Here is a 19,224-nt window from a genome sequence, read left to right on the forward strand (position 1 = left end):
TTTTTTGGCCACCCATTGAAATTTAACTAAGCAATCGAACTGAGCATTGGGTATGCTAGTGAAAACGAATAAATATAGACAGAAATGATTTCAGCGGCGTTGATATTATACTACCGATGACGCTCGCGGCTTACACGGTTTCCATTCCATTACTTTAAACTGGCGATGAATTACATTCATGGAAATAATAACATTTTCGAAGAGATATTGGGTGCGAATAATTTATTTTTTCATTACCTGGCTTCACTATTTCTACATTCAGTAACAAATCTGCCTTGTAGTGTTACGGAAAATAATCACATTGAAATCAATTCAACTTTAAATGTTATAGCCCATACATTGCGTCGACCAAAATAAATCTCGTTTTCGAAAATTCCGATGACTTTTGTTGCGTGGATTTTTCTATATTAATATCGACAAAATGTTCACAACTTAGGTTATGTAATTGTTTATTTACATTGTTCACTCGTTTGATTTGATTGAGAAGTAAGAGCTGATATCTTATGTTTCAAAATAATGTTATTTTAATTCAACTGTCATTTACATATCTGTGCGTACAGTAGACAATGTTCCCGAAAATCGTTGCTCTCGCTAGCTGTGGAGTTCGCACTGTAAAAAAAATTTGGTATGTAAAACCATCTTCAATTGGGGTCAGGGTCATTTCGCCGAAAGCATTTCGTAGAAAGGGGGATTTCGACGAAAAGGGCCTTTTACCGAACGACATTTCGCCAAATCGTACAATTGTCTTAATATCGTATTGGAATTGATTTAAAATATATAGAAATGAAAGATGATAGTGCTTCCGTTTTGTTATCCTTCAATTGTACTCCTAAACTATTTCATATTTAAAATAACAGGTGAATTCATTTACTTTTTAATCCAGAAATACTACTCCCTTGATTAAATTTTTCAGATCGATTCATGATCCTCAGAATTAAATTTCCAACTAAACTTGTTGACTTTCTTAGCAACTAAGCACGAAAGCATTTGCTTTGGTTTTTCTACCAGACAAATGTTTGCGGAATTTTCCGTTAACTGAGGGCAAATGAACATGCCTTGTATAAAAAAATTTAAAGAGAAAACTTTTTTCCACTTACACTACAAGATATTATGGAACAGGGAGCTCTAGTACTCGGGTTCGACAGTTCAATTAAAATGATATTCACCATTCCATATGTCAAATTATACTTTCTCGACAAGATTTTTTTTTCATTGTCCCGAAAAAAACGTTCTGAGGGGTCATTTTTAATATTGTAGACTGCACATTTTTACTACATGGAGTGAAAAGTCCCGACATCTCACAGAAAAGACGTGAATATTTTTGTTGGGAACAAGCCTCTAGATAGCCTCTACCAAATTTCTAGAACATCTATCCACTAGCAGATCGTGTTAGGCGAGTTCTAGTTTAAATCAAGCTACAAAAGAATAAAAAAACGGACCAGCGCATTCATGCATAAAAGCAATGGTGGAATTGAATGATTTGCGTTATGGATTGGTCCATCATCCGCCGTATTCTCCAGACCTGGCCCCCAGCGACTATTATCCGTTTCCAAACCTGAAAAGGTTTCTTCAGGGAATGAAATTTTCGTCGTATGCTGAGGTCATTGCAGAAACGGAAGCCTATTTGAAAGGCCTTGACAAATCATTTCTTTTTTTTTCAAAGGGCATGGAGGACCGATGGGTCAAGTGTATCGCTCTAGATGGAGATTACACTGAAAAATAAAAAGGTTTTCACGGTAAAAAATCGACTTATTCTCTGTTAGACCCGGGACTTCTCATTCCATGTTGTGTATGACAAACCAAATCTATACTTTATCAATTGAATTACACACATAAAACCGAAAGTGAGTAAATATTAGATTGATGGCACAAGTGGTGAATTTGTTTAGTCTGTTTCGAAGAATTGATTCAACCATTTTTTAAGAAATGAGAATTATCGAATCCAAAACCAATATCGAATATGAAACTGTAAAATATCTAGTTCAGACTAACTTTCCAATTCTAAACAATCATGTCAGAAAAATTTTGAATTTATAGTAGTTAATCATTTCAATAGTAGTTAATCATTTCTTGTACAGAGTTCATGGTGTTCGATTGACTAGCCCCATCTTGAGGTAATGTTTGTAGCAAATGGATTAAAATATTACTAACTTTCGATCTCTTCCTGATAGTTTATATTGTATAGATAGGTGTTTGAAAGATATTTGAGGTAAATCAATCTGGTATGACCACTTACTGGAAGCTGACTTTTTAGTTAAATGTTTCCTTACAAAATATTCATTTTGCATTACAGGTCGACGTTTCGAAGGAACATTTCATCATCTTCAGGGGAAAACAAACCCAAATGTTTTCCCCCTAGTAAATATAGTAGGTAGTACATTGAAAATGCCCGTGAATGCAAACGACTATTGTGTAACAGACATTTCGTTTAGTCCTTGAAAATGATCCTTTGAAACGTGGGACTGTGTAACGCAAAATAAAGGTTTTGTTATAAGCTATTTTACCAATACACACCCAATGAATGTTATTTAAAAAATTATTAGGTTTGTTCAAAATACTCATGACTATTTTGCTTACTTATGCGTTTCGTCTTAGACTTATTAGCAGTGCATTATCAGTTTATGTTGAAATCACGAGGTGGCATTAGCAGTGTTTTAATACAAACTGTTAATACACTGATTAGTCTCAGACCGTCAAAAGTTATTTTTTTAGTTGTTCGTTCCAGAAACGAGTACCAGAATATAATGGCTCCGGTGACACGTTCCCCGTAGATACGTGTCAACCCGTTTTTTTAAATCCAATTCAACATGGTCTAAATAACCGAGTCCGCTTTCCCGCTGTCAATGTCTACTACGAAAATCGCGCAGTTTAATTTTTGTCTGACATTTCTTGCGCACAGCAGCAATAAAACACATGCGAAACGACATGTAAAACAACATCAACAGCAGAAAAGAGCGAACCAGAAATCCTACCGGCAGCGTAAAACGAGGAAGCCCGGAAATATCTGGGTTAATTTTTATGCCTTTTGTTGTAGCACGGCGGCTGCATGTTTGCACAACTCAAATGGTTGTATCTCCACCCACCTGGGTTCTCCACCTCCGCCTTATCGAGGAGGTGGCATACCATCATCAGTGCCACCGTCATCGATCGAACTGAAAGAAGTGCCGGTGTGTGTATTATTTTTTTTGTTATTTTCATTTCTCTTCTCTGAAACATGCTCCGGATACATGACATAACATAGGCTTCAATGTCGGTCGGGGTTCATCTTCCGGCGTTGAAGACCCCATCCGAAGAGAAGAACACCGACGCAGTTACTGCAGGTCTATTCATAGTGAATGAACTTAAGGTTATAAACGGCAGCCCGAATGAGCCACTCGCCGTTGTTGAGAGTGCATTTTTAGTGCCAATTCTTCCCGAGATAGAAACCTGCTAGAGCCTGCTAGTTGAAGTAGCAGTTTCCTGTCAACAAGGCAACGAGAAGGCTGCTGGGCATGGAAGAAAGTAAATAACTTGTTGTTACCGTTGTTTGAGATAAGCTGTAGCACACATTCGTCTCGGTCTTTGTGTGTCGTGTGTGTTGCTGCTGCTAATGGTTGCCCGTACTTTCGGCTGTAGTTGAAGAGCCATTTCGGGCCGTTTAATTAGGGTATGCGCTAGTTAGACTGACTTCAGGAAATCTTCACGGTTCTCAATTTTCTCAAACAGCACAAAAAGTTTGCGAAATTGAAGCGAATCAAAAAGAACAGTTTTTACATCAACGTGGAAATTTCGTTTAGAATGTAGGTTGTATCTAAATTGCACTAAGTACCTGGTGTCCTCATTTTATTGTTGCACTAATTCGGACGTATTAGAAATTTTTTTTATCGGTATTTTAGTTACTAGCAGATAAAAACAATTTTTTTCAATTATTTTACATTCAACGTTTTGGTGCTATTGATTTGCACCTTTTTCAGGGCTCGCAGCATAAGTTATGCAATTGGCCTTAATTTATTTTTGTAATAATCATCAAAATATCGCTTTGTATTTTTCATCTTTGCGTAGACAAGCGGTTCTTAAGCCTTTTATATTGCAAATCCCTTTATATCCGACTCGGATAAATACGCACTCCCCGTGTAAGTAAGATTTTATGCAGATGATGTTTTGTTTTCAATAATTTCATAAATTTAGTTCAATTGATTCAATTTTTAAACCAAAGCTCCCAAATATTCAGTAATTTTACTCCGGTCAGTGATCGTCCCCAATCGCCCATTTACTGCCTTATTCCTTATTCAAATTTGAAGTTGGTCAATTTTTTCATCATGGTTTGAAGACGAATAGTTTTACGACTATTTGACTTGGGAAATACTTTCAGATAGATGTGCCAGTTCAACTGACCTACTGTTCCTTAGGAAGCCTAAGCACTCGCACCTTGGAGTCAGTGCTACCAATCCAATCCTTACACACTTCCGTTCACTCTTTCTTCAAGTTCTTATCGATTTTAAGGACCTTCCCAGTTTTCCGGATCTTACCCTTTATAATCACCCAAATTTTTTTGTAGCATGAAAAGCTCGGGTAAGTTCAATGGATTTGCCTTCTTCGGCACAGATACAACACCATTCCATCACTAGTTTCACTTTATGGCACAATGCCAAATCCAGCCAGGGTTGCCTTCGTGGGGCCGAAGAAATGACAACAAGCACTTCTGCTGACATTCTTCTTTATATATTTGGCCATTGGTGGTACCGGTCGTTATGTACGGCTTGCTGATTTTTCTGCACGCACAGATCGCCTACCATAACAAGTACTTGTTGACAAGTTTGTCGATCTTCTTCTTCCGAAACTAATCACGAACATCCAGGCGGAACTGGTCGACGAACAACTTCAGGCCGGAAATCTGCTTGGTTTCCGCCTTAATGTACGTCTCGTCATGCATTTCGATACATTCCGGTTACACCAACCATTCGCGGTACCAGGCGCAGGATGTCGTCGATGTTGAGACATCTCGGACCCGCTTCATTGCTTTTTTTGATGAAACAGACGGACGAATTTACCATTTTGGTCTCGTCCTGAATCAAAAGTTTCGGATTCTTGCAGTGATCCCTCATCTTCCTTGGGTTCATAGGATTGTTTTTTTTTCGGAAACAATCCAATTGTCGATTCTCAAATGTTTCGCAATTCACTTGTGGAACTGGCTTACATTTTTTACGAGCACGCCCATACCTTTTTTGTCGAAGCACTTATTGCTTGAAAACCATCTCGATAAACGTCTGATGACTCTAAACGATCACTGTTCGAACACATCAGTGATCGGAATTGGTATGTTTCGGGTCAAGCAATTCCGGAAAATTCAAAACATGCATCGGGATTAAATTTCGTACTGTTTTCGTAGTAAGCGCTGATATAAGTCTGGTCAAAAAGAGTATCCAAAAGAGAAATACGACATGTTGATCGGGAACGCTTAAAAAACGTCATACCTTCTTAAGTGACTTTCGGTCAGGAAAAAAATTCCGTGTAAATCACTCATCACCTACGGTAATCTGCAAGCTACGTGTCCAAATTGTCAAAATAGTGTTCACTACGAGAAGTTCTGTGATAAACACCCAAGAACAGCAGCAGTTTCTCAACAACACACCTACCTTCCCCCCCCCCCCCCCCCCCCTTCATACCTCTTGAGTTTGTTGTATAAAATTGAGGTCCCCTCTCCACTAAGGAGTCACTAAGAGACCCAATAACAATAAGAACGCTATTTTTTTGCCGCTCAAAATTGTCTCATCTTTAAGATTACATCTCCTGAACCAGAAGTTATAGAAAGTCGGATTTCGGGTATTTGTACACGTCACTTACCCCGGGTCACTTCGGTGTCAGAAAAAAAAGAGTTTGTGGGTTCGGGTCGGGTATGGGTGACGATTTTTCATTTTTAACGGGTACGGGTTCTAAAATTTGTTCGGGCTAAGTTATTCGAACCCGATACACACTAAATTATTTTTACGGATGTCGATAAATTTTTACTGACTTTCAAACAGCTGAAGATTCAGTAATCAGTTCAGTAAGTTTCATTTGCTGAACTTCGATCTGTCATAATTCTACTGACTTGTTCATCAGACAATATCGATGTTCGGCGGAATTTACAAAATAATTCCCCAATATAATCTGCGAAGCATTACTGTTATTGATGATTGGTGAAAGGAAGGAGCAAGTGTTTTTAAATGTTCCTCCGATCAATTAATTTATTTATGCGTTATCAATGATGGTTTACACTTATTATTCAAAAATAAAGCATGCCGGTTGTCATCGTTAGAGTACCAATTTCAGTAGAATATGGGATATTCAATCATTTTATTAGAGTACTGAAATGAAAAGCAGTAAAAAGTTTTTAGAATATATTCACCCAAAGAAACCTTATCGTCAGGAATCAGTATTATTTATTTTTTTTTGTACAGTGTTTTTTTACTAAACACATCGAAATGTTCACATCTTCACATCCGAAAATAATGATATTTCCATTTTTTGTAATTCTGCTGAACGGCATAGTAATGTTTGCTGAAATTTTTCATTATTTTTTATTATTTACTGAAAAAGGATAAAACCCACTGAGTTTGACAAAAGATATGACATTTTAAAGTTTACAGACCGTGTCGGTAAAAAGTTTCGTGCCTTCAGTAGTTCTTTACTCAACCGTAAGTTGGATAAATTTCACCTATCGTTCAGTAAAAATAATGTTCAAACGAGCCTAGGCTTAGTTTATTTTATTTAGGTGCAGGGAAATGTTAAATTGGAGCTGAAATCTCATAGTCTCGTTCTCATCGACATGATGCTATCACCTTCTGCGTTAGTAGTAAAATGAGAGGGTGCAAATTGGTTTGTATGGAAAAACTACGAAAAAAATCAGCTTGACATCCTATAGTGTATTTAAACCCTTTAATGTGATTTTAAATTGCCGGTAATTTTTTCCGTCTTTTGTCAATTTTTTTCATAAAAGCCGTCTGTAACATTCATATTCATACATTAGACTTTTTCATCTCATGAGGTCTATTTCTATGCGGTTTTTTACACGGCTTTTGCTGTGCGAATCTCCGAAGTTACGAGGTTTTCTTACGCGGATTTCCGGAATTATGCTGTGTTCTTGTTTTGTCTTAGAAATGCATGAAACGTCGAGATATGGTGTTATCCTGAATTTTTTTTAAGTCCACGAATTTTTTTTTCATGTCCAAATGGAGTTGAAATCTCATAGTCTCGTTCTCCTCCTTCAGGTATAAAACCTCCTCATCTTCGATGTTAACAGATTACAGTAATCCAGCAGATACATATGTTACCATAGACTTGAAGCTATCAATTTTAACTAGCTTTCTAACTGATCCTATACTGAAATAAGCCGTGATTATTACGTGTATATTGAATTCTCAGGAATAGATAAGATCAGTTTTAGTAACACGTCAGGGCAATCAGTTCTAGATTGACCAACATTATATTCGAGAATAGAGCGAACCAGGGCGCAACTAAGAGCCTTTAAGGAATATTGGCTTTCAAAGTTCTTTGAGATACGAAATATGACCCTAGCATCTTTTGAGCCAAAGAAATTGTGTATTCGACGTAATTTTTAAAATTAAACTTTGTATCCAATAGGAATCCTAGATTCTTGACAGTGGAATCTCGTTAGAGGACAATGTGCAAAATGGTATAGTTGAATACGATTGTAAAGCATTCTGCGAGTAAAATAGATTCCGGAATATTTTGATGCGTTCAAAACCATTCTGTTAAGATCACACCAATTTGAGAATGTATCCAACTATTTCTGTAAGAATATGGCATCTTCAAGATCTTCAAAAAGATGAAACAATGTAAGACCATTGGCGAACGATAGTTTTAGGCATTGCAACGAAAGGTTTAAATCATTCAAATAGAGTAAGAAAAAGTAGGGTCCAAGAAGACTACCTTGAGGTACTACCGAGTTTGCTGGAAAAGATTCGGCTGTGTAGTAACAGATTTAACTGTCATTGCTTGTTGAAATTGATTCAGCGATCTCCTGGAAAATTGAACGAATGGAAAAAAAATCATTGAAACACACACACACACACACACACACACATTTTTCGATCATTAGGGATCTCCAAAAACCTTGGTAATACATTCCTTATGTGGAATTGGACCTTCTGTCTCAACAGACTTCGCAGCTACTGATACTAAGAATCCTACTAAGTCGGAGCTCGAACATACTCGAACAACTGACTTGTAATACTAGTGCCCTATGCATTGAACCATCAACCGGGTCCAGGAATCTTCGAGGCTCCGATTGAAAGACCGTTTTTTCAGCCATTTTTAAGGTTTCTATTGAGAAAGACGAAAATGTACCCTTTTCTACTAATGAAAAGTAAGGTAATTAGGCTTATCGGTAAATGAGCCAGAATTGAAATGTAATTTCAAAAAAAAAAATACCACCATCCTGAAACTACAGCGACTTGGATTTCCCCCACGATTAACCAGACGGTTGCAAACATATGAGAGGATGAGCGGTGTTTATCAGAATTGATAACCCGCACGTCAAAATCTACTCGAAATGCAAATCGATGATCCTCAAAGAAGTCACTTGGGACCGCTAATCTTCGTATTATCAATCAACGATCTCTGTACTAGTATAAAATCTGGAGAACTATTCTCTGTCAATGATCTAAAAATCTTCCGTTTCATTACTTCCAATCTCGAATTTGTAGTACTTCGAGAAGACATAAATAGTATTGAGTAAAGGTGTTTGTTTAAAGGTATGCTGATTAATATAAGTAAATGTGTAATTATTCAGTGCTTCAGAGGGTAGCATGTTTTGCGCTGTTTCGAATACACCCTTCGAGTCCAAGTTGTTCTTGTTGAAAGACTGGATTGCAGTCGTGATTTTGATGTATTACTTGACAAAATACTCCCCTTTTCAGATCATATTTCCGCAACGCAACGGTGAAGGCATTTGCAATTCAAATAGGTCAGGCTAGTGATCCTATTGGTGAAGTGTATTTAAACCCTTTAATGTGATTTTTCCATGTTTTTTTTAGATTATACCAGATTTGGACGTTTGATACATTTTTAGATTTTTGGCATCAAAATATTTTTTTTCTTTAGTTTTGCGGTTTATTTTAACGCGAATTTCTGAAGTTACGCGGTTTTTTTTACGTGATACGTATCCTCCGCGTCAAAAGAGACCTCAGTGTACGTCTTATGAGTAAGACTAGCTGTTTGAGTATTAATAATATTTCTATTCTGATTATGAGTGTTCTATGTAGGAGCGTGTATGAGGAAAATATTCAAATGCGTGCAATATCATATGATCCCAAAGTGTAATTAGCTGGTTCCAAAGACTTAAGATTTAGATACGGTCGGTAATAAATAGGACATGGAATGCCAATTAGACTATTGGTAAAATCGGAAACTAAGAATTGTTTATTTAAAACTGAAGAACACAAATAAATACGCGTCGATTGCTTGCCATTTGTAAGGGATCGGGAGTCTTTATTCAAGTTTTGAATCCATTTGATGCAAACTTTGCTTTAAAGCGGGGCTAGTCGATACAATGGTAACATTCGGAGTTTTTAGACCACCGCTGCTGACGGAATCGAAACTGGAAACTGAAGTAAGTTGGAGTGGCCGAGAGAAACAAAGATTTTAATTTTCATTGCTATACGAAAACAGGAAAAATCACCGGTCCTACGTTAAATAACTGACTATATTTAGCTACGTAACGAATGCAATTTTTGATTAAAACATCACAAAACAATGATGCAACTAGCCGACCAAAAATCTCCACAAGATAAACTCGCATGGTGGGCTGCCCTCAATTTTCCACAAGTTAAGAGTTTATTTAAGAGAGAAACCACGAACCACGAAGTGCAGAGGAAAAAAATCACACCGTACTACTTACCCCATCAACAGCTCTAGCGGTAAACGAAAAAAAAGCATAATTACTGTAAAATATAGTAATAACAAATTGTAACTAATTGCTTGCTGGATCCTCCACCGTGCCGAAGAAGCTCGACCGCGATCGGGTAGATGCTTGGCGTAGTCCCGATTTAAAGCAAGTTGTTTTTTCGTGGCTCTTTGCATTCGCCCCGAAAACAGAACTGGGTCGAAGATTTTCCGGTCAAATTCCGTAAGTTTCGGGATGGGTTTCTTCTTGATGGCATCAACACTGCCGCCAGGCGATTGCTTAAAGTTTAACTGATTGAGTTATTTTGCCACGCAAGTTACGTAAAATGGAAAGTAGGAGAAAGCGAAATGGGTGGAAAATTTCCCGGTAAACAAAGAGCCACCATCCGCTGTTCGGGGGTGCAAAAGTCAAATCTACACTATGCTGCTAACTTAACAAGTGCGGTGGAATAGAGAGAAATAAAAAAAATAAAAACATCACAACGGTTATTGGGGCGTCACTTTCATTGTCCGACCGACCGAGGTGTGATCATCTCATGTGGATTGTGCAATTAATTTTGGCATCCATTCGGCGGCCTCCCAACAACAGACAGACCCAAAACAATGCTGCTAGCTGTCATCAGGGTGAAACGGGGCAATGGTGGTGGTGGTGTTGTGTAGTGAATCTAAAATTCAGTTGGTTACATCTTACTTCAAACTGTAGATTCATCGTAATCTGAAATGCATGCGAAACCTTACGAGCAGAATTTTACATTTTCACTCTCCGATTTCTTTCGACACGGTTTGGTGGTTAACATTGCGGCTTCGTATGGGATTTTTTCCAACTGTTTAAAGTTGTTAGGAATATAAAGTTTGTATTTCTATTCATGGTTTAATTTTGTTTAGCATAATGTCGAAATTTTCGATTCATGTGCTATAAAATTATCATTAACGGAACATTTTGTTTTATTTAGATCCTCTACTGAATAATCGGGGGCTGATTTTGCGGGAGAAATACGCATTTCACTGCCTGAGTTGCTAGGAAGGATACATCAAATTTTAGCATATTTAGGATATATATCCTGATTGTTTATGAGCAACCTAGTAAATATCTTAAAAATAAATTCACGGTATATTAATATGAAAATAAATGAAAGAGCTTATATGCCAATATTTTCAAGTTATCTCTAATATTCCTAAATCCCAGAATCGATTTTTTTTTTTCAAAATGTCTCGAGGTTACACTAGATTTCGACGTTTCAGACAATTCTAAGACATTTGACGTCAAAAAAACAAATTTCGATTTCGGAAATCTCAAAACTTTTCAAAGTCCCAGAGTCGATTATTTCCAAAAAAAAATTAATTAACACTAGATCTCTACGTTTCATGTATCTCTTAGACATTTGACATCAAACAAATTTTCTCCCGTTTTGCGGTTTATTCCTATGCGGATTTCCGATGTTACGCGGCCTCAAATTAAAATTCCCAAAGTCGTTTTTTCAAAAAGGTTTCTTTTAGATTGCACCATATCTCAACATTTCATGCATGTCTAAAACATTTGGCATCAAAAAAAAATCGTATTTCGGAAATCTCAAAATCCCAGTCTACTTTTCGAGATTACACCAGATCCGGATGTTTCATGCATTTCTAATACAGTTTGCAGAAAAAAAAATCTATAATTTTGCGGTTTTTTTCTACGCGGATTTCCGAAGTTACACGTTCTCAAATTCTCAAAAAGTCCTAAAGTCATCTTTGTTCCAAAATTTTTCTTTTTTACATTTTTTTTAGATTACATCATATCTCAACGTTGCATGCATTTCTAAAGCATATTGTTTTCATGCATTTTTAATGCAATTCCGGAAATCTCAAACTTTTTCCAAAACGACCTAAAAAAATTTGAGATTACACCAGTTTTATGCATTTCTAAGATATTTGGCATAAAAAAAATCTTTAGTTTTGCGGATTTTTACGCGGATTTCCGAAGTTACGCGGTTTTTACGCGGTACGAATCCCTCGCACAGATTGATGAAAATAAATTTTAAGACAAATACATTATATTTTTTCGGCAGCCGGCTGCCCAGATCAATTTATTTATTTAGATGAAAATAGCAAACAGAGACCAAAGTAACAGCAAATTTTACTTTCATATCAGGATTTGTTATTTCTAAGGCTACATGTTCTTGATATTTTCTTTAGGTGTCAAGAAATGGGAGCGGGTCATTTCGCCGAAAGCCGTTTCGCTGAAAATCGTTACGCCGAATGCCATTTCGCCGAATGGGTAATTACGTCGAAAGAGTTATTTTTTACAAAAGGGTAATTCTGAAAACATAATACATAAGCCGCATTAGATATTTTTCCATCTGCAATCAGTTATCAGAAAATACCGCAAACAATTGCCTGATCAACAAGTTTTTTTTAGTAATTCCGTTCTGAGGATCATGAATAAACCTACAAAAATAATTCAAGTCTCTGAATCATTTCAGAAGTACGATTGCAGGTCAACAAAACGGGAGTTAAAATAATTGTTTTTTTTTACTTTATTTTATCAATTCCAATCACGATATTAAGACTGAAGAATTCGGCAAAATTGCCCTTTCGGCGAAATGACTCTTTCGGCGAAATGGCATTCGGCGAAACGGGTTTCGGCGAAATAATTCTGATCCCAAGAAATAGTATAATAACTGTTTACAGGATCCGACACTCGAAGTGTAACCAATTAAAAAGGCCATAAATTCAGTTTGGAAAATTACTTTTACTTAATTCAAAGTACAAAATGTGTAAAAATAATACAAAATTCAGAATCAATTCACTTTTGCTCGATATGACCACCTTTTGCCTTGACTTGATGACTTGAGAGAGCGAAGGAGTTGCTTCGTTTGGCCGAAAGTGGTCAATTTCCGAACAATGTATTTTCTGACGAGAAAATTTTTCCAATCGAGCAATTCATAAACTCTCAAAACGATAGGGTTTACTTGACCGACCGTTCATACGAGAATTTGAGTCATCGATTGGTCACCAGGAGGCAGCACCCGCAACAGATAATGGTTTGGGCCGCTGTAACCGCAGATGAGCGCTCTCCAATCGTTTTCATCGGGCCTGGCATCAAGGTAAATGCGACATATTATCGGGAAAGTATTCTGGAGGTTGCTTTGAAGCCGTGGGCAGACAAACATTTCGGTGGCAGACCATGGACGTTTTAGCAGGACTCGGCACCGTCTCACAAAGCTCGAGTGAACCAAGAATGGCTGAAAAACAACGTTCAGAACTTCATCACGTCCACACAATGGCTCTCGAATTCACCAGATGCGAATCCAATGGATTATTCTCTTTGGGCCATTTTGGAGAGCAAAGTCCGAACTAAAAGATACACCAGTCTCGAGGCACTGAAAAAAGTTATTGTCCGCGAGTGGGCCAAAATACACCTGCAAGTCGCATTCGGGCAGCTTGCGATTCGTTTTTTGACCGTCTCAAGGCCATAGTCAAGGCAAAAGGTGGTCATATCGAGCAAAAGTGAATTGATTCTGAATTTTGTATTATTTTTACACATTTTGTACTTTGAATTAAGTAAAAGTAATTTTCCAAACTGAATTTATGGCCTCTTTAATTGGTTACACTTCGAGTGCCGGACCCTGTAATATCTATATTATTCATTTTATCTCATTTTGTTATTAATGAAATATTTTAATTGTATTTAGTCCAACTGATCTAATAGTACCATCTTCGAACAAAACGTAATTTTTATACTGCCTCAGAGTTAAATAAGCAGAATGTTTATAACATCATTCTATTCTGAATGTTAAAATAACAACTCTCTGAGTCTTCTAGAAATATTTTACTCTGAGTTTGATATTACAATGATAGAATTTGCTACTTTGTTATCCTTTTACGCCGATTCAATTATTAGCTCAACTCTTATTTTAAACAAAGAAGTTACCATTGAGTGATTTTGAGTGTTTTTTTTAAATAAAGTTTGCTATTGTCTTGCAATGCATTTCTACCCGGGATACCACCAATCTAGCATCATATTTTGTTTTCGTGACAAGTAGTCATAGAAGAAACGTGAAACGTATGAAGTCAGTTGATTTTCGTCTAAAAAATCTCTCTGGTTCTTAAAATGATTCAATATTATTAACCACCACACATGCCTTGACCTCTCATGTCAGAAAAGACATGTCAAATTTCAGTGCGATGAACCGTGAAAGGGTCGAAAATCAGAAAATCACCGGAAAATTTTAAAAAATACATAAAATAGTGTTGGACCGAAAAGTGGAGTTGCGCGAGTTAAAAAATGTAACAAGGATTATTGCTTAGAGCACACACCATATTTTAGATGGAATTCTGTTTGAGCCTGAAAAATACGAACACGAGTGCAATTCGGAAGCGTGTTCGGCCATGCTGATATGGTATCGAGATATCGAGGACTGTTGGCGTTTATTGGTAACTTTTGGTGAAACTTGGATTCACAACTACACGACAGACGAAATCCCTACGAAATGATTTCGAATGAATAAAAAAAAAATGATCTTACAATACAATGCGAAAACATAAAAGAGCATCTCCACTTAAATCCACAATTTTTAGCTCCAATGACAATAAAACAAATCAACTCACGCGAGGGGATCATCAAAGCGGGGTAGAAATATTTTGCAGATCCTACGGAACATTTTTTCTTGGACGGGATCAAAAAGTTTTCAAATGACTAGAGAAGTGTATCGGTCTAACATGGGACTAAATTAAATGGAATCAGAAACATTTTTGAAGCTAAAGTTTGCATCTAAATTTATTCGTTTTCGCTGGTCTACTCAAGTTAATGTTCTACACCTTAGTCTGGTTTGAACAAATATTGTCGAAATACACTGAGGTCTTTTTTTATGCGGTTTTTTACGCGACTTTTTTATGCGAATTTTCAGAGTTATGCGGTTTTTATACGAATTTTCAGAGTTATGCGGTTTTTTTATGCGTTTTTTAAGCTGAACGTAAATTCGCAGAAAAAAAGACTTCAGGGTACTCAACACGTCAATTTTGTTAAACTAAATATAAAATTGTTTGACAAACCAAAATATTCACCAGGTTTATTATTTATAGAAAAAGGTTTCGGAATAAAGCATTATAAGTTAGATTTCCCTCAAATTTTCATAAAATACACAGCTACAATTAATTTATGTCACTATATCATTGCTTTGATAAAAACCTCATCCAGTGGTAGCTTCCTAAATTCACCCAAAACAGCGTCTCTTCATCGTGAAACTTGTGTTTCGGAAAGATTCTCCAACTGACCTGCCAAACCAAGAAATGGTTTTGGAGAATTAGTTGTTTTTCTTCCTGCTTCAATAGAAACTGTAGGTCTACCATTCCCGATCAGATGCACATAACAAAATCATTACACAAGTATAACAACAGTTGGTATGTATAACAATTTGTGTTATTTCGAGATATTTGACAAATGAAAACAGTTGAAAGTTAAAACTTATGATAACAATATAATAACAAAATCAGTTATGATGTTTTATTTTCATTTGCAAGACTCATAATAATTTCAATAAACTAAAAGAAAAAATCAGATCACTGAATAAATTATTCTTTAATGAAGAAAAATCATTCGAGAATTTTGGATTGAAACGATGCTAAAAGTTAGCTGTGATATAGTTTTTCTGTGTTGAATTTGATATCTAATTTATTACAACTATTGTTATAAGTTTCTGTTTTCGGACTTTTGTAGTTATATCAAATTTAAAAATAATTGTGATACAAACGTTTCAAATTCTGTTACGATTTTGTTCCCGCTAGAGTTTTTTTTGTTATGGTTTTTGTTATTTTAACAGCTTACCAGCCAAAAATATCTCAAAATTTGTTACAAAATATTTCTGAAATAAATTACTTCAGTTGTTATTATTCTGTTATTACCATCTGATCGGTTACACATATATTTTTGAAAATTTTGAATTAAAATGGATAGTGGTGCGATAATGCCTCTCTTCTGCCATTTAAATATTCTCAATTAAATGTTTATTAAATTCTATCCTCGGCCATTTGGGTATTGTGAAAATTTATTTATATAAAAAAAAATATTTGCTTAGATAACTAAAGAGTCGCAACTTCATATCCCAAGAGCCGCATGTGACTCGTGAGACGCACGTGACCGATCCCTGTTGTAGTCGAACGGAATTGCCATATTCGGAATAGAGACAAGTGATGTGAACACATTGAACTCACAACAATCCAGACGACTTAGAATATGAATTAGAAAACTAAATTCATAATTCAATTTCAGTTAATAAAAGAAACGTATGAAATAAAGCAAACTACAAACAGCAACTAAGCGAAACACTTCCAGCGAAAGCACCTCTAACGAATCACCACTTGAGAATAAGCGGTAAGGGACGAATACGAATTGAGCTCACCACCATCTATAGCGTTCAAGAACTAGGAATAATATGAAAGAAGACAAATATTTTTTCCAGATTAGACTATTCTTAAAAGCTTTTTGTTGATCGAAGTTATAGTCAACAAGTCGCCACATTAAAAAAGAAACTGCAAAGGGAAACCCTTGAAATTGTGGCTTTTTACGGCATGGAAGCAGGAACCTAATGGATCTATCCTTGACTACATTTTTTGCCGCCAGATTCCACACGGCCTCTAGGCTGGTCCTGTCTGGAAAAATAGGTACTATCAATCTTCAAGTGAATCCCAGCCCCAATGTTCAGAACTGGGTTCAAACAAAACGGTTTAGCAGCGGTTGGGACAAAAACTAGGCTGTGTTCGTCTGCAAGCGAAAACGACATTAGTGGTAAGCAATTAACATACAAATAAGACTGTGAAAATCAATTACTAGATTTTGTCAATAGTGACCAAGACGTCTATAAAACAGGGATTACTCTTACAATACAATTAGTACAAAACTATCCATGTTTGACTCAAATCGGACAACACAAAACATGTAAAATAAAGTTTTTAAGTTTTTTTTTCTGTTTCTTCTTAACCTGATATTAGCTACCAATGTTAAAACTGTGAAACCTCTAACCAAACCACCAACTCTTCTGGTTCTGATAATGCACCGTTGCTTCTCTGGCTTCCGTCATATGCAAATCTAGATGTCCAGATGATGCAGACCAACGTGACGTTTGAGATTTATGCAACCATTGTTTCCCCCTCCCCCTTTCCGTTAACTAACCGATCATTAGGTAGGAAGCTCTTCGCTTTTTACTTCTAATTTTTAATAGAGCACATCGTAGAGATTTTTTCCAGTAGGGTAGCAAGAAGAAGAGAAAAAACGAACTATGAATGGCCGCACCAAACCCAAGTACACTCATCGAAGCACGTGTACCAAACTGGACGTGTCAAAGTAATGATTCAGGAGGCGTACGATCGGTTCGGCTCAACAATCGGCAGAGAAAGTGCTGCCACTTGGCTTGGCGGTTGTCTAAAAATTTATCTACGCTTGCTCGGTAGCCTGTAATTAGTTCTGCTGTTGAGAGATGCAAAAGTCGTTACAAAAGTGCACCGTCCGGAAGAGGAAGAGAGAGAGAGTCTATGTGTGTAGTGACTACTCCACTCATCAGTCGTTGTAAATTATCACCGTCGGTGTCCATTGGCAAGGGTTACGATGTTTTCTTTAAAGGTTCCGAACGCTGAATGCCCCCCAAAATATGATGAAAAAATTGTTTCGGCGCCAGGAACGGGACGGAACACGTGCCGGATCGAAATGATCGAATGTGCGAATGATTGATGGCCGGTTGGATGGTCTATGATATAAGTTAAGAGCGAAGTAGCATCATAATTCGTAACTAGTGGTGCGCAAACGATGCAATTATCGGACCACTGCGCTCGATCGGCGCGGCAGCTGCAGGAGAGAAGCGTGGATTTTCGATCAGCTGGTAGCTTTATTGGGAAGTATTTTATTTTTTTGACAGGAGAAAGTTTGTATGATTAAGTTATTAGTTGCGATTTGGAGAGGTATATGATTGAAGAAAGGACTACATGAGAGCGCAGGTCACAACCTTTTTTTGATAGTCGAAAAGAAACTACTATTTTCAACCGAAACAGCCTAATCGAAGGGTTAAGACTTTAATATTGGTGTATCTACACAACGACTTTACAAATGGCAATTTACAATCTTACAAAAACGGCCATTGTTGCACAATGCGAAAGCAATTTTCTTCGCAGTCTTTGAGCGGAAATTCAAAAGAGAAATATCAGTTTGTTTAGAACATTTTTCTAAACAAACTGACTTTTTTTTTCGTGAAGATTTTTCAAGCAGTAGCGGAGGAAACTGCTCTAGGGTTTTTCATCAATGGCTGTTTCCTGAGATTGTATGTCGAACCTTAAGCGACATTCGAGGTAATGTCAAAGAACTTCTGAAAACTCCAGTTCTATTATATGATAACCAACCGAAACGAATACATTCTGCCCTTACTGAAGTCTCACGGAAAAGACTCTTATTTGGGTGGATTTGGCAACTTGCCACTAGGCTCGACAAAAATTAAAGCAATGAAATGAAAACCGAAATAAATTCGTTGTTTATTCCCACAAACTTCAGGGAAAATTCGACTTAAAACGAATTTTTGGTGTTTAATTTTGAGTGACCACTCCGAAACCGAATTCTGAAGCAAAAGTCTCATTAAGAAAGGCTATGCAATGACGGTACTTTTGAACTGAAGCCTGGAGGGTCGAGTGTCATATAACATTCAAACCAGTTCATCGGGATCGAAAAATGCCTGCATGTGTATGTAATTTTGTTGTTCATTCACTTTCCTCGTATATGGCTGGTTCTTTTTCCACAAGCTTAAATTCCTGAACTTCTTTCAGATCCAACTTCCGGCTGTGAGATTACAGAACGATTAGTAATTTTCAACTTCATAATCACTTAATCAGTTTTTGTTTTTTTTATCATTAAGATTTTTTATCTCGGCTCATATGTACTTAAGCTTGACTTGGCCGTTTAACATCATAAAAAAATATGTATATTTTCTTATGGCTGGATCTAGTTGTCATCTTTTTCCTAGGAGAAGAAACGTTTTCATTGTCATCCAACATTTTAAGGGGGAGCAGTTCTCGTTCCGATCCATTGGTTCGGTGTCACTGTTGTTGGTGGAATCATTAGTGGTGTTAATTCTATTTGTCCAGGTGTTGGGTGCGCTGTTAGCTGCTGCTGGTGTACCTTATTCTGAATGTGTTGCGTCCATAGGTTTCGTTGAGGAGAATGCTTCATTGTTGTTGATGGCTGTTTCCGATGTACTGGGGTTTTTGGGGTTGGTGTAAAGGAAGCACCGTTGTCCTTTGGTGTAGTTGTCTCCTTGTCCAGTTTATCACATGGCTTGCCGTAGTGAACAGCTTTTTGGCAATATTGACATGTGGCCATCT

At 36.8% G+C, this 19,224-nt stretch overlaps 1 protein-coding gene across 5 annotated transcripts in view; it reads right to left on the bottom strand.

The window, feature by feature from the left end:
* Positions 1–19,224, bottom strand: part of LOC131425593 (myosin heavy chain 95F) — a 96,301-nt gene that overhangs the window by 55,349 nt on the left and 21,728 nt on the right. The window lies entirely within an intron of this gene.

Source organism: Malaya genurostris, chromosome 1 (genome assembly GCF_030247185.1).
Source record: "Malaya genurostris strain Urasoe2022 chromosome 1, Malgen_1.1, whole genome shotgun sequence".
Lineage (NCBI taxonomy): Eukaryota > Metazoa > Arthropoda > Insecta > Diptera > Culicidae > Malaya > Malaya genurostris.